The 27,608-nt window shown below is 45.8% G+C and overlaps 2 long non-coding RNA genes across 2 annotated transcripts; both read right to left on the reverse strand.

Annotated features, from left to right (window-relative positions):
* Positions 1 to 7,762: 7,762 nt before the first annotated feature.
* LOC114208044 (uncharacterized) lies at positions 7,763 to 24,956 on the reverse strand. Its single transcript, XR_003608964.2, has 2 exons — positions 24,857 to 24,956; positions 7,763 to 9,708 (listed from the first exon to the last, which is right to left on the reverse strand). It is a non-coding gene; the product is annotated as an uncharacterized LOC114208044 (long non-coding RNA).
* Positions 24,957 to 25,207: 251 nt separating this feature from the next.
* LOC114208043 (uncharacterized) lies at positions 25,208 to 26,233 on the reverse strand. The gene is made up of 3 exons (XR_003608963.2): positions 26,117 to 26,233; positions 25,709 to 25,813; positions 25,208 to 25,599 (listed from the first exon to the last, which is right to left on the reverse strand). It is a non-coding gene; the product is annotated as an uncharacterized LOC114208043 (long non-coding RNA).
* Between the last annotated feature and the right edge of the window lie 1,375 nt (positions 26,234 to 27,608).

The raw sequence follows: 27,608 nt of genomic DNA on the forward strand, positions 1-27,608 counted from the left end.
CTACCTCTGATTTATTTGGTGTTCTCAATCTGTTTAATGGCATTGGCGTCCTGACCCTCTAAGATCTTATGGCTCTCAGGTGAGTTCAAGAAAGTTCACAATCATTTGTGCTAGTTCGTTAGTGGAGCTGCTTTCTTTGAAAGTCTTACCATCCTGTTGTGGGCTCCTGGAAAGCCCTAGAGGGCTATTAATATTCCTTTGTCTGGCCTCTCTATCAACGGTAAGGGCAGAACCCAACCTATAAGTCCAGGGCCGTGCTGTTCATACTCTTCCAAGAACTCTAAGAACAAGGATCACAGCCGTTAATAGGAGCAGGGTGAGGGGGGAGGGCAAGAGTCGGAAACAACTTTCAACCCGAGTAGAACGTGTGATTGTTGAAAAAGTGTCCTAGACTTGGCAGTCAGGAGACGTCTAGTGCGATCTCTGCCATTAACATGCTGAGGGCCTTGGGGGAAGTCACATAATCTCTCTGGCTTCCTAGCTCCTGTATTCGCAGCAAATGATTTCGTTGGTCCCTTCCAGAAACAAATTAACATAGTCTCACTCTGTATCTCTCTTTTCCTTTGCCTTTACCTGATGCTAGAATACCTAACCCTTTTGAATAGCATAAATGCCCAGATTCTCAGATTCCCTATATACTCTTTGCTAGAATTTATTTGCCTGAAAACTAGTCTGTAATCTGAAGATTTTCCTTCCTTGCTTTCCTTTTCACAATTGTTATTCCCTCCAAAGAAAAGAGAAAACAGAATGTAGAACATGTGGGTCAAAAACATTGTAGATTTAGCTCTTTCTCTTCAGTGAGGCAATCAATCAGCAGATGTAGAGATGTAGATCCTTGTGAGACCCTGCTAGGCAAGACCGCACCCTTGAGGTTGAGCCCAGTGACATCGTTGAGAATGTCCAAGCCAAAATTCAAGACAGGGAGGGCATCCCACTGGGCCAGTGGCATCTGATTTTTGTGACTAAACCACCGGAGAATAGCCACACCCAGTCCACAATATCCAGAAAAATCCACCCTGAACTTAGTGTTTCACCGATCAGGTAGCATTATTGAGCCTGCCCAGAAATACACTTGGACAAGATGGTCTGTCCCAAGTGTTTTCCTTGCCTGTACCCCAACACTGTCAAATGTTATAAGCCACACCAACAACCTGTACCTACAAGGGTGGCCTCCTACACAAGCTCCATGGCCCTGGGGTCTTAAAAGAAAAGGATTATAGATTTAAACCTAAATATACCAGTAATTGCAGTAAGTGTAAATAGGCTAAATACTCTAGGTACAAATCAAAGATTGTCAATCTGTTTTCTCATTTAAAAAATGCTTAAGTAATGCTTTTAAGAGACATACCACAAAGATACAGCAAGGTCCAAGTAGAAGGATGGAAAAAGTACACCATGCAAACATTAACCAAAGAAAGTCGGTATAGCATACTGACACCAGACAAAGCAGACTTTAAGATAAGAAGCGTCCCTAGAAATAAGGAAGGACATTTGATAATAAGTTGATCCAACAAGAAGATATAGAAATTTATAATCTTTATAATATATAAATTGACAGAACTGAAAGTTCACTATCTTATAGGAGATTTTAAAGAAACTCTCACAGTAACAGAACAAAGAAAAAGGTAAGTGTCTAGGTCTGAGCACATGATTAATTTTAACTGACATCCATAAAACACTGTATCCATAGTTGCACAATCACATTCTTTTCAAGTGCACATGAAGGAGTGAAGGGGATCAGGGGCCCTTGTTTCCAGAGAGCTCGCATCACTGAAAGCACATACGAAGAAGAAATAGTCTAATGAAGAGACACATTCTGGCAGGTGGGACTCATAAGTGCGTACATAGAATGCTAAGAGCATTACCATAGAAATTCACATATGGGAAACCAGGTAGGAGATATTAAAAGAAGGCCTTCTTCCAATACAATGTGAGTCACAAATTGGAAGGAGGAAATGGAGAAGGAGCAGTTACCATCTCTGTAACCTTCTGGTTACATACAGTAAATACCATAGGAATGCTCCTGTATCACACTATTCATTCAATAATGTTCATTCATGTATTTGATAATGATTTAATGGATGCCTGCCTTGTGTCAGGTACCACGTGGGTGCTGAGCTATATGAGCAAACAAGACGCAGGTCTCACTGTCATCAGTGCAGACAGATACATAAGTGGAGAATTATGACCTGGTGAATTAAGTGCTACAGGACAAGTGAGAACAGAGTAACTATTAGAGCCAAATAAAAACGAGTCCAGCTTGAGGAGTGGGCAACTATGCATCTGGATTTAAAGATTAAAAAAAAAAAAAAAAAACAGGTGAGAGATAGGTGGAGAGAATCAGGAAAACATTTTTGGAGAATATTGTTTTTAGAATATCCAGCATTTGATATAGAGATATAGTAAAGACATGGAGAGGCAGGGGGGCAACGGAAGCCCAGCAAAGTGATAATGCGAAAATTCACCCCTGAAAAGAATAAAGTAGCTCTGTGATGCTGACCAGATGGAGGGGTGTTTGAGAAAGTGAAGAAAAGTAAGGTACAAGAGGGGATGCTTCTGTACATAGGAAACACAAAAGACAGATAATAATGGATTATTCTGGAAAATGGGCTTACGGGACAAACACCGAGCATTGTAAAAATGACCACAGGGCTTTTGAGCTCTTGGCACCAAGCGATAGAGATGCTCACCCCACCCTTTGAATCTTAGCTGGCCTTGTGATTTGCCTCAGTTAATTGAATGCAGCTGGTATGACACTGGTGCGTTTGGGCCGAGTCCTGAACAGTCCCTGAAGCTTTGGTTCTCATGGTCTTGGAATACGAGACTGCCACATGAGCAGGGCTAGCCCGAGGGAAGATGAGAAACACGTGGCCAGTCATGCTCAGGGCCCTAGCTGACAGCCGGGCAACTCCCAGAAGCCCAACTCCCTGACTGCCAGCTGACCAGAGATGGGTGAGTGAGCCCAGCCAAGACTGGTAGGAAAAGTACCCAGCTCAACCTAGCCCAAACTGCTGACTCGCAGAATTGTGACCGAAATTAATTGCTGCTGGCTTTTTTTTAATTTAAATTTTATTTTTTTAAACTGTGGTAAAAAACATACAAAATTCACCCTCTTAACCATTTTTAAGTGCACTGTTCAGTAGTGTTTACTATAATCACATTGTCGTGTCACAGATCTCTAGAACTTTTTCATCTTGCCAAACTGAAACCCTATATTACCCACTGAATGACTTCCCAACCCCTCTGCCCACAGCCCTTGGCAACAACCATTCTACTTTCTGTGCCCATGCTTTTGACTACTCTAGATAACTCATGTAAGTGGGATCATAAAGTATTTGTATTATTACAACTGGCTTATTTCACTCAGCATAATGTCCTCAAAGTTCACCCATGTTGTAGCGTGTGAAATTGTGACTGTTTTAAGGCACTGTATTTTGGGGTGGTTTATTATGCCGCCAAAGTTAACATAAAAAGGGTGGTCTCGATAAATCGGATTCATTAAGTCTGGGGTAAGGACTTGAAATCAGGTGAAAATACCGGTTTAGATGTTAGTTGGAGTAAAAAGCAAGGGGAAAGACTTCAGAGCCAAACCACAAGCCACGAGAGTGGGGCCCTTCAAAGAATGCCATCAATGGGTGTTGCGTCCATGATGAAAAGGGTTCTTTGATTGATTATGTTGAAGAAATGCTACATAGGAGAAACTGCTCTTGGAAAATCCCTATTATCACTATAAAGAGTCCCGAGAAGCCCTCTATGCTTATTCTGGCATTTCCCAAATGTGTTAATTTATGGAATTTTTTTCCAAGTTTGTTACATTACCGTCCTACAGAACACACCAAGAAGGGGCTAACTATAGACAGTGTTTCCCAAATTGTTAAACTATGGCATCCTTTTGTCATGCATATTTATTGATAGCTTAGAGTATATAGTTTAAGAAACATTGCAGCTCTGTTTCATAGAAATATAGTGGGAGCCACATATGTAACTCTAAATTTTTTAATAGCCACCTTTAGAAAAGTAAAAAGAAACTGGTAGAATTAATTTAATATGTTTTATTTAATCTAATTTATCTATACTATTATCATTTCATCTTGGGACTGCTCTACTCATTTATATAATTTATATGTAAGTTATTGAGATGTTTTACTTTCTTTTTTCCCCTTAGTGAGTCTTCAAAATTTGGGGTGTATTTCATACTTAGATACACATCTCAGTTTGGTCTAGCCAGATTTCAAGATTTCATTCTCTGCTCTAGAGAGCCCAGCAAGGAGCTGGGATATGGCTTTTCTGTTACAGGCTTCCCAGAGGTTTGCTTTAATTGGCTGCAGTTTGGACTTAGGCCCTCCCTTTCTTCCGAGAGAGGCTATGGGGAGCATCCATATATAAAATAGGCCTTATGTTTATTGTAAGAGTGTCCATCCTAACATTATACAGTGTTCTCTTTATAAATAACCCTGGGGGAAGTATATTTCTGCTCCTAGAATCTAAAATAGTTTTTTTTTTTTAATTGTCTTGTTGGGTTTTTTTTCCCCTGATTTTCTGGATGTTATAAATTGTGTAACTCATTTCCTATCTTTCATTAGCTAGCAGAAATACAGAATCAAATTTGTGGCCCACACAAAGCATGAAGATAGGATAGCATTTCCCCAAATGTGTTTAGTCTATTACTAGCTTGCAAAACGCTAGTGTTATTTAGAACCCGTTTTGTGAAATGCCTCAGCTGATGGAGCAGCCACCTGTCAGATCCAAATGATAACTTAAAAAAAAAAAAAAAAAAAAAGAACAGCATGAAGGAGTGAGGAACTAGAGACAGCAGAATAAGAGTGGGGCAAGTGTCAGTGAGGTGGAAAAGTGGGGCAAAGTCTGGGCACTGAGTCCCACAGACTTACCTGCCCCTGATCTGGGCACTTGGAAATTTTGACCAGGAGGTTTTAAAAACCCGGGGCATCGCCCACTTGCCCCAGTGTTGCTGGGGATGGTGGTGACTGGCCCTGGCCACACCGTGGTGGCCCACCTGGGCTGGCGGGAAGGGAGCCCCAGGAGCCGGCCCAGTGGCCTGAGGAGTCCTTAGAACCACAGACGGCAGGCAGTGGCTGCCAGCGAGGGTTTGCCCTTCCCTGGTGAGTTTCCTTGGCAGGACCTGACACTCCAACCAGCCGGCTGGAGGCGCAGTATTTCCCTTGGATTCTGGCCAACATTTGTCTTGCTTGACGGCTCCCCCCACCTCAGGGACGTCGGATGCTCCTACAGAGGATTTGAAAAACTCTTGACAACCTTTGGTAATAGATCACCCAGCCAGTGGGTGGACGAAGGGCGCATGTAGCTGCGAGAACTTGAAGTGCGAGAGGCGTTGATTCCCAACACCTCCAATGCGCTGTCACTTTATCGTTAATTGCTTCCTTCTGGGGACAGCGATGGGGATTTCCTTACTGGGCGCACCCCACCCTGTCGCGTTCTATCCCAACCCGCCTCGCCAGCAGGCTAGCTTCCTGCGGCCGCTTCATTTCTGTAAGCGGAGATTTCGGCGCCGCGACCATGCCCTCAGGTCAGCGCTCCTCCACCCAGCCATCCCTCGAGGGGGCTGTGGAGGGGCGGGACCCTGACACCTGCGGGAGGGAAGGGGTGGAAGTGGCCGGGAGGGGAGAGGAGGGAGCGCAGAGTGCCAGCAAGCGCACTCTCCCTGCATGCCGCTAGGGGTCGCTCTGGCTGGGCCCCGGCCAGGAGGGGAAAGGACCCTGGGGTGGGGGACGATCGCTGTCGCGGCCCAGCTCTGGGCGGATCATTCAGCGCGCGCGGGACGGGTGCGGAGGGCTGGCTCCGAGCGGGATGGCACGGAGAGAGGGTCGTCGCTCGCGGGCGATGCTCGATTGTCCCCGCGCCGCCGGCGGGGTCCGTGCCCCACGAGGAGGGCTACCAGACAGGGGGTCAGCATTATGGCTCCAGGATCTGGGTGGGGTATACTGAAATCAGAGGAGGGGGGGCCTCCTAAAATACTGAGTGGCGCCCCCGGACCTGCTCCACTCTGCTTTCCCCTCAGTTCTGAGTAAGATCCAGAAACTGGAGCCTGGGCTGGGAGTGAGGGGTGGTCTCGGGGTGTAGTTGGGCCAAAGGAAGGCACAGTGTGGGGCAAGGCCATGCACACCTGAGCCACACTGCGGGCTTTGACACGCATTTTCCCGCTGTATGACTTTAGGCAAGGCTCTCAGACTTTCTGGGCTAAATTTCCTCTCTGTAAAGTGGGAATAATCACCATGACTACCTCAGGGGTCCTTATGAAGATTCAGGGAGTTGATGTTTATTGAGTACGGAGCACAGGGCCTGCTTATAGGGCGCTATGTAAGTGTTGGTTAAATAAATAAAGCAGCAGGAAGGGACTTGGAGCCGAGGACTGGGGAATACCGAGGGTGACTTCCTTCCCGCCTAGCCAGGGCAATGAGATAAGGAGCCATCAGGGTGCGTGCACTCTCAAGATGAGGACAGCAATCCAGACACGCATGTACAGATGGCAAAAGTGCAAGCCACAGCGGTCACACGATCATGGGAACATCTGGGGAAACCCTGGGCCAGAGACCCTGGGCTGTGCAGTATGTTCAAGTTTTCCTTTTGTTATTTACTTACAAAATGGCTGGGTCAGCACTTGGTGCAAATCTGGTGTCTTCTATTCTGTTGAAGTAAGAGAACATTCTGTATATAATGGAATGTCTGACCAACAATTCTGAACCTCTTCACATAATTCATCATCCAAACCCAGACACACTGGAGAGTGAAAGGGACATTAGAATTACGTCATTTTGAAATAGTTATTTTGATTGTATTGTTATACAAATAAACTTAACAAATATTTCCATTAAAACAATTTTCAAAAGTATATTTTTCTAAACAATAATACATATCTGCATAGTAAATTAAAATTTAAAAATCTGAGTAATTATTCTTGTTATACATTGTAGTCACTGCGGAAAACAGTATGGAGTTTCCTCAAAAAAATTAAAACTAAAACTACCCTACAAACCAGTAATCACACTACTGGGCATTTACCCCCCCAAAATACAAAAACACTAATTCAAAGGGATATATGCATCCCTATGTTTATAGCAACATTATTTTCAATAACCCAATTATGGAAGCAGCTCAAGTATCCATCAGTTGATGAATGGATAGAGAAAATGTGATGTATATATACAATAGAATATTATTCAGCTCTAAAAAAGAATGAAATCTTGCCATTTGCAATGACATGGATGGAGCTAGACAGTATTATGCTAAATGAAATAAGTCAGAGAAAGACAAATACCATATGATTTTACTCATATGTAGAATTTAAGAAATAAAACAAATGAGCAAAGGAAAAGAGAGAGAGAGAGAGAAACCAAGAAATGGACTCTTAACTATAGAGAACAAACCGAAGGGTACCAGGGGGGCAGTGGGTAGGGAGATGGATGAAATAAATAGGGGATGGGGATTAAAAAGTACACTTATCATGATGAAAATAAAATAATTAAAACAACAACAAAAATCTGACTAATTATTCTTGCTATATACTGACAAACTTCCATCCGTTCTTATCCATATTTCTAGTTCAGTATCACTGGTATTTTCTGAAGAATTTTTCAGTATGGTTTTACTATTTTTAATTTTTTTCATAATATTTCCTGAAATCTTCTTCAAAGTCACTCTTCATAGTTGATAATTTTGAGAATGCCGATACCCTCTACGTTAGTTTGCTAGGGCTGCCGTAACAAAATACCACAGACTGGACGGCTCAAACAACGGAATTTTATTGTCTCACAGTTCTGGAGGCTCGACGTCTGAGATCAAGTTGTCTGCTGGACTGGTTTCTTCTGAGGCCTCGCTCCTTGGCTTGTAGATGGCTTCCTTCTCCCTCTGTCTTCATATGGTCCTCTGTGTGTTGTCTCGGTCCTCATCTCCTCTTCTGGAAGGACACCAGTCAGCCTGGACTAGGGCCCACCCTAATGACCTCATTTTACCAATTACCTCTTTAAAGCTATCGATCAGTTACTCCACGTATCTAAAAATATTTGAAAATCTGACCATTTTTATTTTGCATGATAAAATGTCGCAGTTGGTTTTAGGCACATCAATGAGGTGGCCTGAGGACTCTGTGGCACAGGTGGCTGGTCACCAGGATCTCCCCAGCCAGTCCTGGAGAGCAGACAGAAAGCTGTCCCCAGGGACTTCCACCCGAGCAAATGTCAGTTGATCAGCGAGCACCCTGCCCGTGGTCACTGCAAAATGCTATAATTTAAGCTTTGTCCAAAAGGGCCAGGAAAGGGAAAATTGGTTCTCTCTCATGAACATTTAGATGCAACCCCGTGTTAAAGGAAGAACTCTGTGTACAGAACACAGCAGAAAGTGAAGTATTAAGTGGAAGTCTATCGAATCCATTCCCAGAGCATTTTGATCCAACTAGTTACAAAAACATTCTTATAAATAAAAATGAAAAACTGGCCAAATCGCTGAGTGAATGGGAGGCTGGAACCACAGTTACCAGCCAGGACCATCCTCAGTAAACCGAGATGGCTACACATCCCACTTGTATTCCAGCTGAGGAGAGGGGAGGGAGGGAGAAAAACTCCCCTTACTGTTTGTACAGCTTTTGTCAAAAGAGCATAATCCACAGACCCCTCCAGCCCCAAGCCTGGGGAACTGGTTAGTGTAGAAGCAGCTCCTCACTTGGTGAGCTGCATTCTTCCTCGGCTTCTTCAGCTTGGACACTGGGCTGGGGACGGGCAGAGGCCATGCTGTCCTGAAGATGGTAGGAACGAGACCTCCCACCCCTGCTATAATGTGCCTTTTCTTTTCATTTTCTTGGTGCCTTCCCTGAGAGAACTGAAAGGTACGTTTGGGTGTGGTGCAGCAATGAAGACGATAAGGAGGTAATTTTTTAAAAGGTAATTTTGGGATCAGTGCTGACAGTCTTTGTTCCTAACCTCGCAGATGTGGAAATGGAGTGCTCAGACTGTCCCCACATCATGCTCTGTCCTCCATCAACCAGGATGGCTGTGTGGGGTTTGAGCCCTAGAGCTGGGAGATGTAAACTTGGGGAAGGAAGAGCTCCTGAAGGAGGTGGGGCAGTAAATTAAGTGTCCCGAGTCCAGCTACTCTTCTCAGTCCTTTGGTAAGACCCTTTGGAGGCCGATTTGTGGGAAGGAACAAGGACTTGATCTCTCTTGCCCCCCAGAGCCTCCCATTTCCTTTCCCCTTGTCCTCAGGACAGGGCCAGAAGACCAGAACTTCCCACAGAGATGCTCAGAAAGGTCCCAGACACTGCTCCGTGTTCCTTCCAGCCCCAGCCTCTGGAGAGCAGGAAGGTGGGTTTCTCCTTTACACGCAGGGCAGAAGCATGCAGATTTATAAATCCAAAGAGACAGCTGGCATTCTGAGCCAAAACCTCCACCCAATTATCCTCCCGTCCTATGGTCCTCAATGGACCCCACCGGTGGATGGCTTACGACAAGTTACAGCAACAGCAGCTGGCTCAAACACCAGGCCCGTCGGCCAAGCCTCCTCACAGGTGTATCCATCCACGTAGATGTAGAAGGCGCCCTTGGTGGGGGGTGGGAGGGTGGGCTAGAGACCCTTGGACCTCCTGGCACAAAATCCACTATCACCTGCACTCCCACCCCAGGAGCCACAGTGATGATGGGGGCTGAGCTGGTACCCCAGTAGAGGTGGGCGTGCTGCAACCTGAAGAGAGTAAGAAAAGGGCCCCTGTGGGTTCTGGAATGGACTCCGTTTCCAGGACAAATGTTGTGTCAGGAGGGTCAGTGGGGGCTCCTCTCAGCCAAGGGAACATCCTACCTGAACCAGAGATTAAGTGCTCTGGGCCTGAATCTGTGCTATCCAAGTTCACAGCCCAGCCCTGCCACAAGCTGTGTGAGTGTGGACAAATCACTAACTTCACTGTGTCTCAGTTTCCTCCATTTAATGATGGGATAATAGTACTATCTCTTAGGGGCGCCTGGGTAGCTCAGTCGTTAAGCATCTGCCTTTGGCTCAGGTCATGATCTCAGGGTCCTGGGATTGAGCCCCTCATCGGGCTCCCTGCTCCGCGGGAGGCCTGCTTCTCCCTCTCCCACTCCCCCTGCTTGTGTGCCCTCTCTTGCTGTGTCTCTCTCTGTCAAATAAATAAATTAAATCTTTTAAAAAATAGTACTATCTCTTAGAATTATTATTATGAATGTTAATCCAAGATAATGGTGAGGGGGGGCATGATCCAATCATGGGGAGGAGGGAATGGAAGAGTGGCTTACTCACAGGGACTTTGAGGGACTCATGGACATATTTGTTTCCAAGGAAAGATTTTAGGACTGCCAAGTCAAGGAGAATGAGTCTTGGACTCCAAGCATCCCTTTCCCCCCTGCCCTCTGTTACTACCAACCACCTTCTGAGAAGGCTTATCTGAGTTGGAGCTTGGGTGCGTTGTAGTGTCATAAGAGACATAAGGCCCTTTGCACAGCAGGTGTCTGGGCAAAGAGAGAGGGCTCCAGATGGGGAGGTACGGAGTGAAGGGCCCCGGAGTTGGTCAGCAGTTACCACCCACACCTGAGCATGCAAAGACCGGGGGCGGCGGGGGGGGGGGGGGCAGAAGCCTAATGGCCTGAAAGATCTCTTGCCTCCTGTATATATTTGCCATAAGCAGAATGGGAACAAAGGAGGGGAGGAAACTCTGATCTACACTGTGGTCCTTGAGCTGGATCAGGACCAGAGCAGAGCAGGGGAGACCAAAAGGAAGTCTCCAGGAGTTGGGGGGACGACGGGAAGGTACAGGAGCTAAGGGAAGGAAGGAAGCCTGCTGTGGCTGCCCGGGAGCAGAAGGGCTCCTCTAACTGCCAGACTCTGCAGCTGGGTCATTAGCTCACCTTGAAAACTTAGGGCCTCCCTGGGTCTTGCCTCACCTGGGATTGTAATTCATCAAATGCACTGGAAGGCACTCTCTCTCCCAAATGAGCGGAAGGAGGAGCGTGGAGGGCCTTACTTTGAGGGTGAAGCTCTTAAGGTTGACAAACACAATCCATTGGTCCCCCTTCTAGGCATAGGGCGCCTCCTAGGGGTTGTTTCACACCTTGGTGGCTCCTTTCAGGAAGAAGGAACAGACCTGGGGCAGGTGCAGGAGCAACTGTCCCGACTCAGATGTGCCCTGCTCTGCTTGGGCCACATTTCCCTTGTCCCTCCCTTTTCTTTTCTCCGCACCGCACTGCTCCTTGCTGGAAATAAGAGTTCATGGTTCCATTTTCACCCCAGTTCCCCTGCTTTGCTTCCAGTCCAGCACACAGTGAAGAGGTCACTGGCAGGAAACCACAATCTCATTTGACCTTTAAGTGATATTCAGAGAAGTTAAGCCATTTGTCTAAGATCACCTAACCAGTAAGGTGGCAGGGCCAGGATTCAGACCGAATTTCTCTTTTTCATGATGTCTTCCAGCACGCACCCAGGTCCTGAGTGCTTGACCTTACAACCTGCCCATTGGATTCCCAACTGGACCGAAGTGTCAATTAACCTATCTGATCAGGCATTCCTGGGTTCTGTCCCTCACTAGTCTGTGGGCTAGGGAAAGATTGTAACCTCTCTCTGGTTCAGTCTCCTCAACTTTATTTTTTTATGAGATTTATTTATTGGAGAGAGAGAGAGAGATAGGGAGAGCGAGCAGGAGCAGGGAGGAGAGGGAGAAGCAGGCTCCCTGCTCAGCTGGGAGCCCGACGTGGGGCTCGATCCCAGGACCCTGGGATCATGACCTGAGCCAAAGGCAGATGCTTTGACTGAGCCACCCAGGCGTCCCTGTTCCCTCAACTTTAAAATGTTTTTTAAAACTTTCATATTCCTGGGGCAGTAAATTGGTAGCTAGCTAGCTCTTAGGCGGCTGTGAGGCTGCATTGCACGTGGCAGACTCCAGGGGACAGTATCCACAATGAGTCCCTTGTGGGGGGCACCTCCTGGGACGTGTAGAATACAGTGCTGAGGATCTGGGGAGAAAATAATCCAGAAAAATGACAGAAACTCGCCTGTCCTGGGAAGAGTGATGCTGAGAGCTTGGTTGCTCTGGGAGATAAGTACTCTTATTATCCCCATTTTGCTGATGAGAAAACTGGAGCACAGAGAAGGTAAATAACTTGCCCAAGGCTACACAGCCAGGAAGTTAGTGACAAAGCCAAGACATGAACCCAGGCAGTCTGACTCCAGCTTGTGCTGTTGATTATTCTGCTTTTCTGCTTCTTGAGAACACAGTGACCCGAGGAAACCACTGAACTGGTTAGAAGATCAGAGAGGTGTCCCAGGCAATGCCCACCTTACTGTATGAAAATCTGAGCACTGGGGCAGTGTTTAGGGGGCTTTGGGGACTGAGTTCCCCTACTCCAGCACTGCCTGCCACCCCTGTTCTGTGGTATGTACATCGGGTGTCTTCTCAGCCATAAGGGAATATTCAAAGCCCCTCAGAAATAAATCCCTGAGCGTCTGGCTCTCGCTGTCTTTCGGATCTCATAGCCGTCTGCAAATTGGGCCTGTATGACCTCCTTCATAAGCTGTGAGGATTAAATAGGCTCGTGAAAGTGGGGTTCAAAGTTTAGGTTAAAAGTCATTTTTCTAGAAGGAAAGGAAGGGAAGAGAAGAGGGAGAATCAGGGGAAATTTATGGTGAAATGAAGGTGTGTGGACCCGGAAACATCCTTATATCCTAACAGCTTTAGGGCCTGCTTTGGGCACCATCCAGGAGAGGAAGAATTGCCAACTTTTCCATAAAGGGCCAGAGAGGAATATTGCAGGCTTTGCAGGCCATGCTGTGTTTGTTGTGACTTCCCAAGCCTGCCACTATAGAGAGAAAGCAGCTATAGGCAATATGTCAACAAACTGGGCATAGCTCTTCCCAAAAAATTTAATTACAAAAACAGGCAGTGGGCTGGATTTGACCTATGGGCCATAGTAGGCTGCCCCCTGCTTTTGGTGGTTAGGCTCTGGTCCTCCTCCAGCTGCAGCCCTCGCCATGAGACAAGACTCCAGGGCTAAAGGCACATCCACCTGGAAGTCACATCTCTCCTCTTCTAAACCATGACTTGGGATTCTTGTCCGAATAGCCTGGTGCCCACTGTCAGGGACTGCATAGGCATTTGCCTTGCTCCCGTCATCCTGAATGTGGACCCCAAGGCTGGTGTGCACATGCATGGCCCAGAGGATCTTGTATGTGTTTGTGTGTATTGTGTGTGTGTGTGTGTGTGTGTGTGTGTGTGTGTGTGTGTGTGTGTGTGAAGCCCCTGCTCTGTGAGAAGCTGAAAGGGAGAAGAGGGGAGCTGCCCGTGGGCTGAGTGCCGAACACATGCTCATACAGAATCCCTAGGAGTCTGAGAATGATGAATTCAAACCTGATCTTCTAGGTTGTTGTGAAATCCCATTTGTTAACATGGGAGTATAAATCATATTTTAACAGTTAGCTCTTTTAAATATTTAAAACATATGAAATGCAGATCTGCACTTGTACCCTCGCCCTGGGGCCCACAAATAGTAAGAACAGGACAGCCTTACACCACAGGGTCAAGATTGCACAAATGAGGCCACACTTGCTGGAGCAAAATGATGTGTGTGTGTGTGTGTGTGTGTGTGTGTGTGTGTGTGTGCGCGCGCGCGCGCGCCTCAGGGAACAAGTCAGCAGCTGCAGGAGAACAAAGCCAAGTCCAAGGTCTGAGAGGAAGTCAAGGGAAGGCCCGCAGGGGGAGATCTGGAGGACCTCATCTAGCCTCGAGGAATCCCACACAAGAATTCCTGGAGAGGAAGCAGGCACGAAGGTCACCTTGCCTACTCTTACATAAGTTAAGCTTGGAATCAAACAAAAACATATTTCAAAGCCCAAGTAGTAACGTGAGGCCTGAACTGGAGTCACTAAAACATAGACGCTCATGATGAGGGAGCAGAAGGCTAGCTGAGGACAAAGCAGAAAGAAGCTGGCACCCTACCCGCCCCCCCCCCCCCCGCAATGTGATATTTGTGACATTCCTCAGGCACTCCTGGCTGCCCTAAAGGAAAAATAAATGGTTAAGTGATAGAGATCACAGTCCTGCAGGACAGGAGTCTCCCTCAGTTTACAAATGTCCTAGTGATTTACAAGGAAGAAGCTTTCTTATCAATAGCCTAACTTCCAGAGGCACATAGCTCAGTTTCCTGAAGCCCTAACATCACCCTCCCCTACATGAAATTGAGGGAGGCTGAGGTAGAAGGAAATGTAAAGAAAACTGAATTTCTTTTGAACCTGAAGCCCATTGACAAGGACGTGTGATGCGAGGAATGTAACAGTCCTCCAGGAAACTCCCAACTGTCTTCATGTTAGTGCCTCATTAGAGGGAAAAACAACCTTGGCTTGACAACAACCAGGCCTCCAGTACCCTGAGAGTCTTTAGCATATGACAGTCCTTCTGGACACCCACTTTGTCCTCACCTTCCCAACTCGTGAGTATATAATCAGCTACTCCTCAAGACCACGGGGCAGCAGCTCCTTCAGCCCACGGGTCCTGTCCCTATGCTTTAATAAACCACCATTTTGCACCAAAAATGCCTCAAGAGTTCTTTCTTGGTCGTCGGCTCTGGATTCCACCCCACTGAACCTCACCTATATTCCAAAACTACATCACTCAGTGCTGGGAGGCTGCTGCCCAGCCATCTAGTCTAGGAGCTTTCAAACTGCTCTGGGCCCTATGCCTGGACAACACAGCCAGTCCTCTCCAGGTGTCTGTCTGCAAGAGCCCCAGCCCTCTGCTCCTCCACTCTGACCATCTTGGCCTGGCTGGTGGGTGAGCAACAGCCCCTACCTGCCCAAGAACCCACAGGATACCTGTGACCCAGGGATGACAGAGGCAGCAAAACCACCTGCCTTTAGGCAGTAGGTAGGCTTGGGCAGGAGCATAGCAACAATGACCGTGGGAACTCCTGAACATCTGGACTAGAGTCAGATCAACTATTGGTGGGGGGCGGGGGAACGAGGGTTACTAATGATTGAGATCAGATATCTCATCAGTCCAGTGAGTTAAGGGCATAGGATCAGATTTATTCTGATTTAGAAAATTAAAACTGATGCTTTTGTAATGAAGGATTGCGGTAGAGTCAGTGTTTACCCTACTACACATGTGAAAAAAAGCCCTTAACTCAGACTGTGCTCAATAAATGGTAGTCAAAATTATTACAGTTATTATTTTAAAAGTCTATGGGAAACCCACCAAAAGGACTGAACCAGCGTAATCAATAAGAAAACAAGACAGACTGTTGCAAAGGAACGTAAGAATGGATCAGCCCAAATACGTAAAAACGGTCTCGCCCAGGCTCTTTTGTCCCACTCTGCTCAGCTCTCAGCCCGTTTCCCAGCCTGGCTGGGATTGTGTTATCTTCAATGTCATGACAATTGTTTGCAGACGTTCTGAAACAAGTCTCATTCCGGTCCAAGTTGTGGATTCTGTCCCAGGTAAGGTCTTCTGCTCTATTGTTACATTGCCTATGCTGACTCAAAGCCTAAACTGGAGACATTCCTTCCCAGACTTCTGCTCTTTCCCAGTCACACAGACCATAGTCTATTCTGAACTCAAAACTCCACCTCCGAGGAGGAAGAGAACATGGCTGGAGGGGTTGGAGTCTAGAAAGGGAGTAAGACTTTTAATCACTCAGTATCCAACAAGTACAGCAAACATTATGGGAAGTCTACATTTGGCAATGAGCTGCTAGGAGCTTATAAGGGATGCATCTGATCTGCGTCAAGGAACTTGACTCTACTTAGGGAGGAAAATATCTAAATACAACTAAATATAATACTATAGGGAATGAAGGATATACTAAATAGAGTATCAACCTTTAAAATGTGTAAAAGAAGATCAATTCGAAATATATGAATGGGTGGGGATGGGGCACCTGGGTGGTTCAGTTGGTTAAGTGTCCGACTCTCGATTTCGGCTCAGGTCATTTTCTCGGGGTCATGAGATTGAGCCCCTCATTGGGCTCTGTGCTGAACATGGAGCCTGCTTGAGATTCTCTGTCTCCCTCTCCCTCTGCCCCCCCTCCCTCCCTCTTCAACCCCCTCGCTGTCTTGCACACACACACGTGTTCTCTCTCTAAAAAAACAATATATATATATATAGTTCATATATATACGAATATATATTCATATGGAGTATTTCGTATATATATGAATATATATTCATATATATACATATGAATGGAGTATTTATGCCAGCTACTTTATACATATAAATATGATTTGGTTCCAGCTTTCTAATAACTTATGTCCTTAGGGGGAGAGACAAATATGTAAACAAATTGTTCCTTTTTTCCCCCAAACTGGAAATTTGAAAAAAAATTTATAATTGTGGCAAATATGCATTGCAACAAACCCTAAAGGATATGAAAGTATATAAGGCAGAAAATGAAAGTAACTACTCATGCTCTAAAAAAAACCCCACTGTTAATGGTTTAGTATGTATCATTCCTAACTTTCTCTGTCTCTGTCTCTGTCTGTCTCTATACACACACATTCAACAATTTAAGATAAAGCAGCCTTACATGTCATCAATTTAGATATATCAGTTAATGTCCTTTTAGTGGCTACAATCTCCCACTGATTTTAGTTGTTTCCAAATTCCACAATAACAGGCAATACTGCAATGAGCTCGTATAAAAGAACATGCACTTACTATTGCTATACTACTCTTCAAAATGTGCTTCAGTTTATATTCCCTCCACCAGTGTATGGAGTATGCCTATTACCCCCATTCTAACAAATAATGGGTATTATCAGTCTTTTATACCTTTTATATTAAACAATGATGGCTTCTTATTTTAACATATTAAAATTAAAGGTTGAGCAAGTTATTTTAACTTATATTAAAATTAAAGGTTAACATATTTGAATTAAAGGTTGTATTTATTGGCCAATACTATTGCTACTCTGAGTTGCCTGTCCATTCCTATCAGATTGTCCATCTTTCTTGTATTGCTTTTTAGGCGTTCTCTCTGTGTTACATGTATTGATCTTTTCTCTCTCATATTTATTTCGATTTTTCCCATGCTTTTTCCTTCATATTTTGTTTATATTGTGTTTGTGCAATTACAGCAATGTTTTTATGAAGTCCAGTCTGTCAATCTTCATGTATGGCTTCTGATGGAACCCGGGAAGGAGGACATGGGCAGGAGTGAGGCAAGATACAGAAGGAAGGAGCAGAGGATTGAGTCCGGGCAGCATAGCAGTACCAATGGGACAGAGACTGGTGACTGGAATGAGGGGGTGCTCTGGCAGGGATCAGACTCACTTCCCCTAGAAAGTGAGCTTTGATAAGAGAAATAAGTCAGTAGGAAAAAGACAAATTCCATATAATTTCACTCATATGTGGAATTTAAGAAACAAAACAAAAGAGCAAAGGGGAGAAGAAAGAGAGAGAGAGAGGCAAACCAACAAATAGACTCTTACCTATAGAGAACAAAGTGATGGTTCCCAGAGGGGAGGTGGGTGGGGGATGGGTGAAATAGGTGATGGGGATTAAGGAGTGCGCTTGTGATGAGCACCAGCTGTATGGAAGTGTTGAATCATTACATTGTTCCCCTGAAATTAATCTTACACTGTATGTTAACTAACTGGAATTTTAATTAAAACTTAAAAAAAAAAAAAGAAAAGAAAGTGAGTTTTGAGATAGGATTGGAAAGAGGTTCTGGGCATTGCCAACCAGGGTGCAGAAGAAAAGTTAAAACTATACGCAGCACTCGGCCATCAGTGAAGCCTTGGGGACAGGAATGGTCTCTTTGGACAGACAAGGAGAGCAAGAGTGACCAATGAGCCTTTAGGGGCATCACGGCAACTGAGAATTGCCAGATGGCCAGAGATGTGAGGACATCCGTTTTTGGTTAATAAGGTCAGATTTAAATGCCAGTTCTGGGTCACCTTGATTTACAGGGGTCTAAGAAGGCAAGACCTAGCTCTGAAACCCCCAGGGAAGACTTGAATCCCTAAAAGTGGGGAAAACTAATTAAACCAAGGTTTGGTCAGAAACCATATGCTTTAGTGATTTGCTTGAGGAGGAAATTCAGAAGCCTGTTCTGCCAAAGGAGCGAATAAAAATGGAAGATAGCACTTTATTAGCGAGGCAACAGAGGCACTGGGTGGAGGACCCTGCCGAGCCTCTGAACCACCCCCCGCCTGGACTGGGAGACAGCCTCCCCAGCAGGAGACCAGGGGAAGCAGCGCCCCCTGGCGGTGGTTGGCAGGGGGGCTCAACACCTGATAGGTTCCTGGGAGGGTACTGTCTCCCCCAGCCTCTCGGTCTTCTCATGGGATAAGGATTATCTCCGAAAAGTTTGGAAGATGAGTAGGGAGAGAGAAATGAGTCTAGCTCAATGAGTCTGGCTCATTGAGGAAATAGGCATGGACCCAAAAGAAGGAGGAAGCAGAGGAAGAACACCAGGGAAAGTCGGGGAAAATGCAGAAAAAGGAGGAAGAAACACTCTGCTCTAAATATGGCAAGATGGGTTTTCCTTGCTTGCCCCAACATGCACGCATTCCTAAGGCGTGGCACCTCTCCACCTTGCTTTCTGGGACCTGGTTCAGGCCTAAACTTGGTATAACAGAAAGGGGCATTTTGTTTATGTGCCTCTAGGCAGAGGAAGGGATAGGCTTTTTCAGCAAATGTCAGCCTTGGGAACACATGGGAAGCATGCTAAGAAAGGCTGGTCTACAACACAGAGCACTGGGAGGAAAGAGAGGAGAGAGCAGCTTCTGAAAGAGGTATTTGTTCCTTGGTGAGAAGAGTGCGCCTGCGAGGCACCCAGAGAGCCTAATTGAAAAGACCCAGCCCAAAAAGAACGAGGGAGGAACCAACCAAAGGAGATGCCCAAATACCCACCTTGTCTGAGAACCCCTTCTGTGTGAGAAGTCACTATCCCACCTGAACTAAAAACCTCTTGTACGTCCAAAGTACAACTGGTCTTTGTGTGTGAGACTGGACTTTATAGTAAAGTAGTTGAATAATGGACTCTAACCCTTCTCTCTTCCCAAGGAATGCAAGGTCAAGACTGCTTCTTACTCCCACCATTTCGTCAGGACGTGTGCTTCAGACAAAATAGGATCTTAGTAAGTCATTGTTAAATAAACAAGCGTATGAATAAATGAATAGGTGGTTCATCTGTGTACTTCCAGGCAGCCCCTGTACCCAGTAGGGCCATCACTGGTAGTTCATTGTTGATAAATGGATGAATGAATGAGTGGCCTCCTGGGAGCCCAGATTTGGTGGTTGTCAGACTGGCGGTGAGCTGAACGATGTTGCATAAAGGCTTGTCTGGGTTGAACCACCTGTGAGAACTTCGCTCAGATACAGGATGTGGGCTGAGAGCTTCTCACGTTCCTACTTTCAAGGGTGGGTGTTGGGTACTGAAAGTGCCTCTGCTTTGCTAGTGGGTCCAGCGCAGGGCCAGCCAGATCAGCAGAACTGAGAGTTGGGGGAGGAAGGAGGAAAGGGAGGATATAAGCTCCAGCCAGAGATGAGAAGGAAACAATTGTCAGGAGCTCATACTGTAGAAAAGGGGGCCAGGCCCCTGGAAGGAGCCTGAGATAGTCATTCATCACCTACCCATGCGCCTGCCCCGACTCTTTGCAGACAGAGGCTAGGGAAGTCTTTACAGAGTGGGGATGATAGGGTTACCTTTCCTGTGGGATCGTTTGTGGAGATTAAAGTGATCACGTTGGTGCAGCACAGTGCCTTGGCTCAGAATGCACACTCAGTAAATATCTGATACTATTTTCCAATACATTCTGTATGTTCACGTCAATTTTCCATCACATTGGTAAAGAAGGGAGGTGGAAAGTTATGAGGGTCCCATACCTGTTTTATCAGGGGGATGGTCCTATGGGGTTATCACCCATTGCCTAACCTCGAGACCATGGCTGCAGGAAACTTGGACTATATGGCCCAGTGATGGTTCCTGGAGTCATAGATTGGGTTCTCTGGAAACAAGTGTGGAGCCAGAACTTGGGCACAGATCATTCACCAGGAATTGTCACCTGGGAGAGGCTGGGGAGGAGGCAGGAGTGGGCAGGGGGAGAAGCCAAGTCATGATGCAACCCTGACAAAGCTTTGGCCCGCCTGGTGGGGAGCTCCAGAACAAGCGCTGGCCATCAGAGTTGCCCTATTTCAGACTAACATGCCCGAGCCTTTATACATTCATCTCATCCAGTCACCTAGTAAGGGCATGACCTTGGGAAAACAGGATCTCTGCATCAGAGCAGACCCTGAGAAAACCAGCAGCCGAGGCACCCCTGCAGCTGGGCAGCAAGTCCCTGGAATGAGTCCTTCTGGAGAAAAGAGGCCTTTTGTGGCCCTTAGCCCCTCATCACCTGACACACAGAAGCAGATGTTTTCTACTCTAATTGTTTTTTGATGAATCCCAATTGCTTAAGTGTTGCTGGTCACAACACAATTTCACAGATGTGGTCTCCTCTTGTTGCGAGCTGGTAAGAGGGGCCTTTGGGGGAAATCTGAGGCAGATGTCAAAGTGGGGAGAATCAGAAAGCTCATCCCACTGGCTTGTGATGGAGTGGGTCTTGGTCCTTCTAAATGGTCTGATGCACTGGGCCTGAAAGACCTTTCCCAGCTAGTCTGAAAGAAGGTAGGGGGAGGTGTTGGAGGGGAGTCAGTATTACAAATGTTAGAAGACAGGAACTGAGGGGGAGGGAGTGCTCAGAGGAGCTAAGCCAGGAAAAGGTGATATGGTTTGAGCATAAAGGTCAGCCTAAGAGCACAAAACACCTGGGCACTACTCCTAGCTCCAGCAACAGCTTGTCTTTAGGCAAATTATTTCCCTACTCTGAGTTTCACTTCCTCTACCACATGCCGATGGACTCACACTCAACTTGGTATCTTAGAAACTAGAATGGAGGCTGAAATGCTAGTTTAATGCACATTTAATAAGTGTGGTCATATGGAAGTTCCTCAAAGAGTTAAAAATAGAACTACCCTACAACCCAGCAATTGCCCTACTAGGTATTTACCCAAAGGATACAAAAATACAGATTCAGATGTTTATATTTATAGCAGCATTATCAACAATAGCCAAACTTTGGAAAGAGCCCAAATGTCCATCAACTGATAAATGGATAAAGAAGATGTGGTGTGGAATATTAGTCATCAGAAAGAACAAAATCTTGCTATTAGCAATGATGTGGATGGAGCTAGAGAGTATTATGCTAAGGGAAATAAGTCTGTCAGAGAAAGACAAATACCGTATGATTTCACGTATATGTGGAGTTTTTTTTTTTTAAGGATTTTATTTATTTATTTGACAGAGAGAGACACAGCGAGAGAGGGAACACAAGCAGGGGGAGTGGGAGAGGGAGAAGCAGGCTTCCCGCGGAGCAGGGAGCCTGATTCGGGGCTCGATCCCAGGACCCTGGGATCATGACCTGAGCCAAAGGCTTAATGACTGAGCCACCCAGGCACCTCTTTATTTAAGAAATAAACCAGATGAACATAGGGGAAGGAAAAAAAAAAAGAGAGAGCAAGGGAAACAAATCATAAGAGACTCTTAACTACAGAGAACAAACTGAGGGTTGATGGAGGGAGGTGCGTGGGGGCTAGACTAAATGGGTGATGGGTATTAAGGAGGGCACTTGTGATGAACATTGGGTGTGTTCTATGTAAGTGATGAATCACTAAATTCTACACCTGAAACCAATGTTACCATATATGTTAACTAACTAGAATTTAAATAAAAACTTGAGAAAACAAAACATGAGATATTCTGTCTCTTACACAGAGTGAACACATACTTGCTTTTGGTGGTTACTGCACAGGAAGGACCTGGGGACCCCATTGTGGTACTCTGAGTCACTCTGTTCTTCATAACTTTTAAATCCACTTGAGCTCCATCCATATTCCAAAGAGCTGTGGCCATCTTCACCTCCATCTTCAGCAACATTATTGTTTTTAAAGATTGTATTTATTTTTGACAGAGAGAGAGAGCACAAGCAGGGGGAACAGCAGAGGGAAAGGGAGAAGCATGCGGGGCTCGATCCCAGGACCCTGGGATCATGACCTGAGCCGAAGGCAGACGCTTAACCGTCTGAGCCACCCAGGCGCCCCTTCAGCATCATTATTAATCATTTCATCTGATGGCAAAAACGTCAAAATGAAATAAAAAATGCAGAATTCATTAAAACAAAGAAGTGTTTGTGGCCACTTCCAGTTACGGCTCAGTAACCCTCATGCCATAAACTAGAAATCTAGAAACCATGTTTTCGGATGTTAGGTAACCCATAGTGCAGGACTGTGAACTCTGAGCAAGTCCAGGAGGAAAGTGTTGGTTGAGCAGCTAGGAAATTAAATTGGGATCTCGGAAGGTTCAATGCTTAGTAAAGGACATGCTGGCCCTTAAAGACGGCTCTAGCCCTTCCCTGACAAAGTTTAACATGAGCTGCAAAGTGCTCAAGTCAATCTGTAAGTATATGAACTGCCTGTCCACACACACTAAACATTCGACAACATAACAGTGTTCGGCATCCAGTGATGATTATTAGATATGCCAAAAAACAGGAAATGTGACTCAGAATGAGGGGGAAAAATCTGTCTAGAAACAGGCCTAGAAGTGACAGAGATTAACACACAGGGCCATGCAGCAGCTATTGTAAGTACGTTCAAGGATGTAAAGGGAAACGTGAGTACAATGAAGAGAGAAACCCAATAAAAAAGGAAGCTCAAGAGCTGAAAAATGAAATACTCAGAATGAAAAATTCACTGGTTGGGGATAGAAGTAGATGAGATTCTGAAGAAAAAGATAGCAGTAGAACTTCAAAGCAGAGTAGTGGAAACTAAACAAAATGACAAAAAACCAGGAGCTAAATCACACAGTGCCCTTATAGGTCACTTTAAGGGTTTTGGCTTCTACTCTGGGTAACCTGGACACCACTGGAGAGTTTTGATGAAGGAAGTGATACCATCTGATTTGCCTTTGAATGGAATCAATCTGGCTGCTCTCTGGAGAACGGACTGCAGAGGGGAAGGCTAGACACAGGTGGCCTGTTAAGTGAATGCTAGTAATATTCTGAGTGAGAAATGATGGCGGCTTAATCCAGGTTAACATCAGGGCAATGAGAAATGGTTGAAATCTGGGATATACTTTGTAGGTTCTTTTTTTTTTTAAGTAAGCTGTACACCCATTGTGGAGCTCGAACTCATGACCCCAAGATCAAGCATCCCATGCTCTACTGATTGAGCCAGCCAGGCACCCCTGGGGATATATTTTGATGGTAGAGCAGACAGGATTTTTTCATGCCCTGGATTTAGAATGAAGAGTGATGTCAAGTTGTATACACTGAGCCACTGACCATTTCTTAAGAGCAAGAACTATGTATCAGTTAGGACTGCGTTTAGGTATGTATAACAAAAATCCCAATGACATAAACAAATAGAGGCTTATTCATTTCACATGGCTGGTTAGACCAATATTGGTCCACTACTCAAGGTTACCATCGATATCTCAGGCTCTTGCTATGGAGTTCCATGACTCCATACTTTAACAAATTGTACCTTTGCCCTTGTTCTTGCATTTCATGGTCCCAAGGTGGCTGCTGTATGGTATCAGTATTCCAGGAAAGAAGAAATGGCAAAGGGACCAAAGGGACCCTGCCAGTGGAGTTTGTCCCTTTCTTACCCAAGAAAGCAAAAGCTTTCCTGGAAGCCACATCCAGCAAAATTCCCCTTATATTTCATTGCATCATGTAGCCAACCTTTGGAGAATGAGATTCTATGTGTGGTCTAGGCAAATTGCAATTCATTCTTTATGGCCAGAGTAGGAGGTCTTCTCTCCCTAGAGTCAAAAGATTTCTGCTGGTAGCTAAACGCATGAGGTTCTGTTAGCAGAATCAAAGGGGCATACTTCATGAAGAATGTTAGATTAGTGATTGACAATTTCTACCATTGACTGATTGCTTTTTGCAATTTTGTTACAAAACAACTTTCTCCCCCCTTCCCGTGTTTGGCAGGTGTATATAATAAACATGCACTGCCACCATGTTGGCATGATGGCATGGTGATTTGAAAAGACTTCATAAATAAGCTGCTTTAAAGAAAGACAGGAGAGACGTGAAGGGGGAAGGGTGGGCGTGGTTGGTCTCAGATTGTTAAAAAAGAAAAACTGGTCAGTAAGAGGAGCAATGCACCGCAGATTTGTGAAGTGTGTAGAAAAGGGTAGGCCAGTTTGGCTGTCGGTTTGTCCATCTCATTCATTGTAGGTTATCTTGAGAAATGAGGGAAGCGCAGAGTGAAGAACCAGTACAGACTTGAGGGAGGGAAATGCATGTTCTATCAAAGCTGGCAGCAGAATCCCTTCTAGAGAACTTTTGTTGTTGTCATCAGCAAAGCACTTGCTGAAAAGTTAGATCCCAGGATCTGGTTTAGAGAGCAACACATGACACAAAGAAAGCAAAATTGCTTTGCCAAACAAAGAAGAGTTTTGAGTTTTGGCTGGCCACACCAGAGGAGGGGTAAAGGATCCTGGGAATCGAAGAGGGAAGGGGAAAATTGAGACGGATGGGAGAGAAAGTGCCATGACTCTCCGCCAGCAGGCATTATACCCTGTCCCCTTTTTACAGGGAAGGAGTCCTGTAGCTTTCACATGGTAGAGCCAGGGTTTAAACACAGAAATTCAAAAGCCTGAAAAAAAAAATAACCCAAACCCAGAACCAAACAAAAGCCTGGTGCTGTCTCTACCTGCAGCCCCCCCCCCCCAAGTCAGCAGGAGGGAGCTCGGGTCTGAGCGGGAGGCAGTTGGTTGGTCATTCACAAACCCTCTGGTGTCTCCATCTATGGAAAGGCTTTGTAGCGAAGGCCCACCTCAGTCGTGAACTCCGGTGTCAGATGCTCTGGCAGGAAGCTCTATGACAACCTTGGGGAACAGGCAGTTTCCTCTGGTTAGCGCTGTGGGGGATGGTTCCACCTCCTTCCCCAGAACAAACTGGTAAACAACCTTCACCCCACCTTCCACCCCCAGGTCTCCAGCAGCCAGGTCTCTGTTACTAGGGCAACTGACACTTTCAATTTCCTGATAAGCAGGGGACTGGCATCTGGGCCCCCACAGAAAAAGTACCAATCTGAATTTGGTTTCCTTTGGTTTTTTTTTTTTCCTCGTATATCACAAAAAGAAAAAAAAATGATAAAGCAAAAGCAAAGCAAACAGTTTTAATTTCATAGCCCCATTCACCCTGGGAACCTGATGCTCATGGTCTCCCACATATTCACACCTTGATTGCTGCTCAGATGTCCCACCAGTGGGTACCAAGTACTGCTACGTTCCTCTTCCTCCTGGCAGCAAGCTCACTAGTGAGCTCCGTTATATACCCCACTGAAGTACACAGTGTAGTATTAGCTCAGATACTCCACTTATTCAAAACATTTTCACAACTAAAGTCTCCCCTGGGCTTTGCAAGAAGCCCACAGGTTATGTTGGGTGTGAAAACTCTGAAAGCTGAGATGGGTGCTTCCTTGGAGTCAAGTTCAGGTCTGTAGCACCTGGCAGCATGCCTGGGACACAGTGGATGCTCAGCAAAGGACATCTGTAGGGAGAGGTGTTGGAGTGACTGGTAAAGAGGAAGTGAGAAGAGGAGAAATGATGAAGTGGGCTTGGCCCTTCTTAGCTCTCAGTCAGGTCTGGTAAGGGCACCCGCCGAGGCCGAGGCTGACACTCACCCTTGAATCGGCGTCTGATTTCAAGAATGCAAGCTCCGGAGGGCCCCGAGCTTGAGTGGCTGTACTCAGTAGAGTCCAGTTTTGGAACACACGTCGATTTGGTACCTATAGTTAAATAGACCCGGGGGCATCTATGTGAGTGTGTGTATCAGTCTGTACACACAACTATGTGCATCATCTCTTTAAGTACGACCGAGACAGGGCGCCTGGGTGGCTCAGTCATTAAGCGTCTGCCTTCAGCTCAGGTCATGATCCCAGGGTCCTGGGATCGAGCCCTGCATCGGGCTCCCTGCTCCACGAGAAGCCTGCTTCTCCCTCTCCCACTCCCCCTGCTTGTGTTCCCTCTCTCGCTGTGTCTCTCTCTGTCAAATAAATAAATAAAATCTTAAAAAAAAAAACCAGTATGACCTAGACATAAGATGGAATGATATTCCCTGCAGGAGCAAAAGGGAAGAGAGCAGTCTCTGAGACCCAGGTGGGGCCATAGTTGTGAGGGTGATGCCAGTCCTGCCCCCAGCCTCTCTACCCAACCGTTACCTTTCTCTCTTCCCTCCAAGTCCCACCCACTGTGACTTTCCCCCTCCCTTCCCCCTTTCTTCACATGCTTGTCTTTCAAAGCCTTTCATCATTTCCTGAGCTTCCGCCACAATGGCCATGGTCACAGTTGTTCAGCACAGCTCCTTCCTGGGCTGGGCAGGGGCGGAGGAGGGGAACTGTGGGGGCATGGAAGTCATACCTTCCTGGGCTTTGTTATTAGGGTGAATGTGGACAGCTGGGTGTTGATGTCAAATCAGTCAATAAACGAATATTTACTGATTTCCATGTCCTAGGGTTGTGCTAAGTGCTCACTGCTCTCTCTGTTGTCTTTGCCTATTAAGTGAATAAAAGGGAAAAAAATAGATTATTCATCAGATCCCTTCACTGGGCTGAAGACGGGCTTGGACAAAGTCATCTTGGGTTCTGATCCTGACAGCCACTAACTAGTTGTATGGTGACAAGACTTCCCACCATCCCCCCACCCCACACCCCTCCACCCCACCCTTTACCCCTGCCGGGAAGGCCAGCAACTGGCAGACTCTCATTTTCTCAAGGCGGGGATTTTCCTATCGCCGAGGCCGTGCCCACTGAGGTGCCAGCAAGAGAAAGGGACAGCCTGGAACATAGGAATGCCTCAGACACAGTCCCTTCCGACTGGACATTCTACAGTTCTAGGCTGCTTCTGTCAATAAAGGACCAGAATACGGTGGTTAATGAGACAAGTGAGATGCAGGCAGACGGGGGGTGTGGAATTCAGGCAGGCAGTAGAAATATTTCACTGCAATTCAGACAAGAAGAGTTTGGATTCAAATTAGTCAATTGAAATTCATGTGGAAGACATCTTGGTAAAAGTGTTATAAAGGTAACTTACCATTCAAAAAATCAAAACAGTGATAGAAGATGCACTATATTCTGAGAAAGGCATAGGATTGAGAAGTCTTCATGACTCTAAGAAGGGTTCAGCTCTTAGGGTAGGGCTTATCTAGAATGATCTTGGAATTATTGTGCAAGCCTTGTTTCCCCATCCAGAGTCTACCAAACCCTGACTCTGAAATGTCAGTTACTGCTGTCATGACACTGAGGTGGTTTTTAAGTTGGTCAGATGAGAAAAATATGTAGTTCTGGGAAATTGTACGAAGAAGCAGGGGAGACAATAAAGAAATGAATACAGGATCAGTACCTTCATAAATTGTGTTCATTCAGGGAAAGTAATTTGTCTTTGAGGTGCTGCTTTGGTTATGCTCTGTCTGCTTACCACATTTAGCAGGCTGATATGTTTGATTTATAAGACTTGTTCACCTGCTTGGAAAGATTGCGTTTATTGGATCGGAAGTTTGCAAGCATTGGAGAAAATCAGGTATTT

The sequence above is a fragment of the Eumetopias jubatus genome, unplaced genomic scaffold, assembly GCF_037043125.1.
Source record: "Eumetopias jubatus isolate StellerSeaLion01/CBP00866 unplaced genomic scaffold, mEumJub1_p1.0 scaffold_4, whole genome shotgun sequence".
NCBI lineage: Eukaryota > Metazoa > Chordata > Mammalia > Carnivora > Otariidae > Eumetopias > Eumetopias jubatus.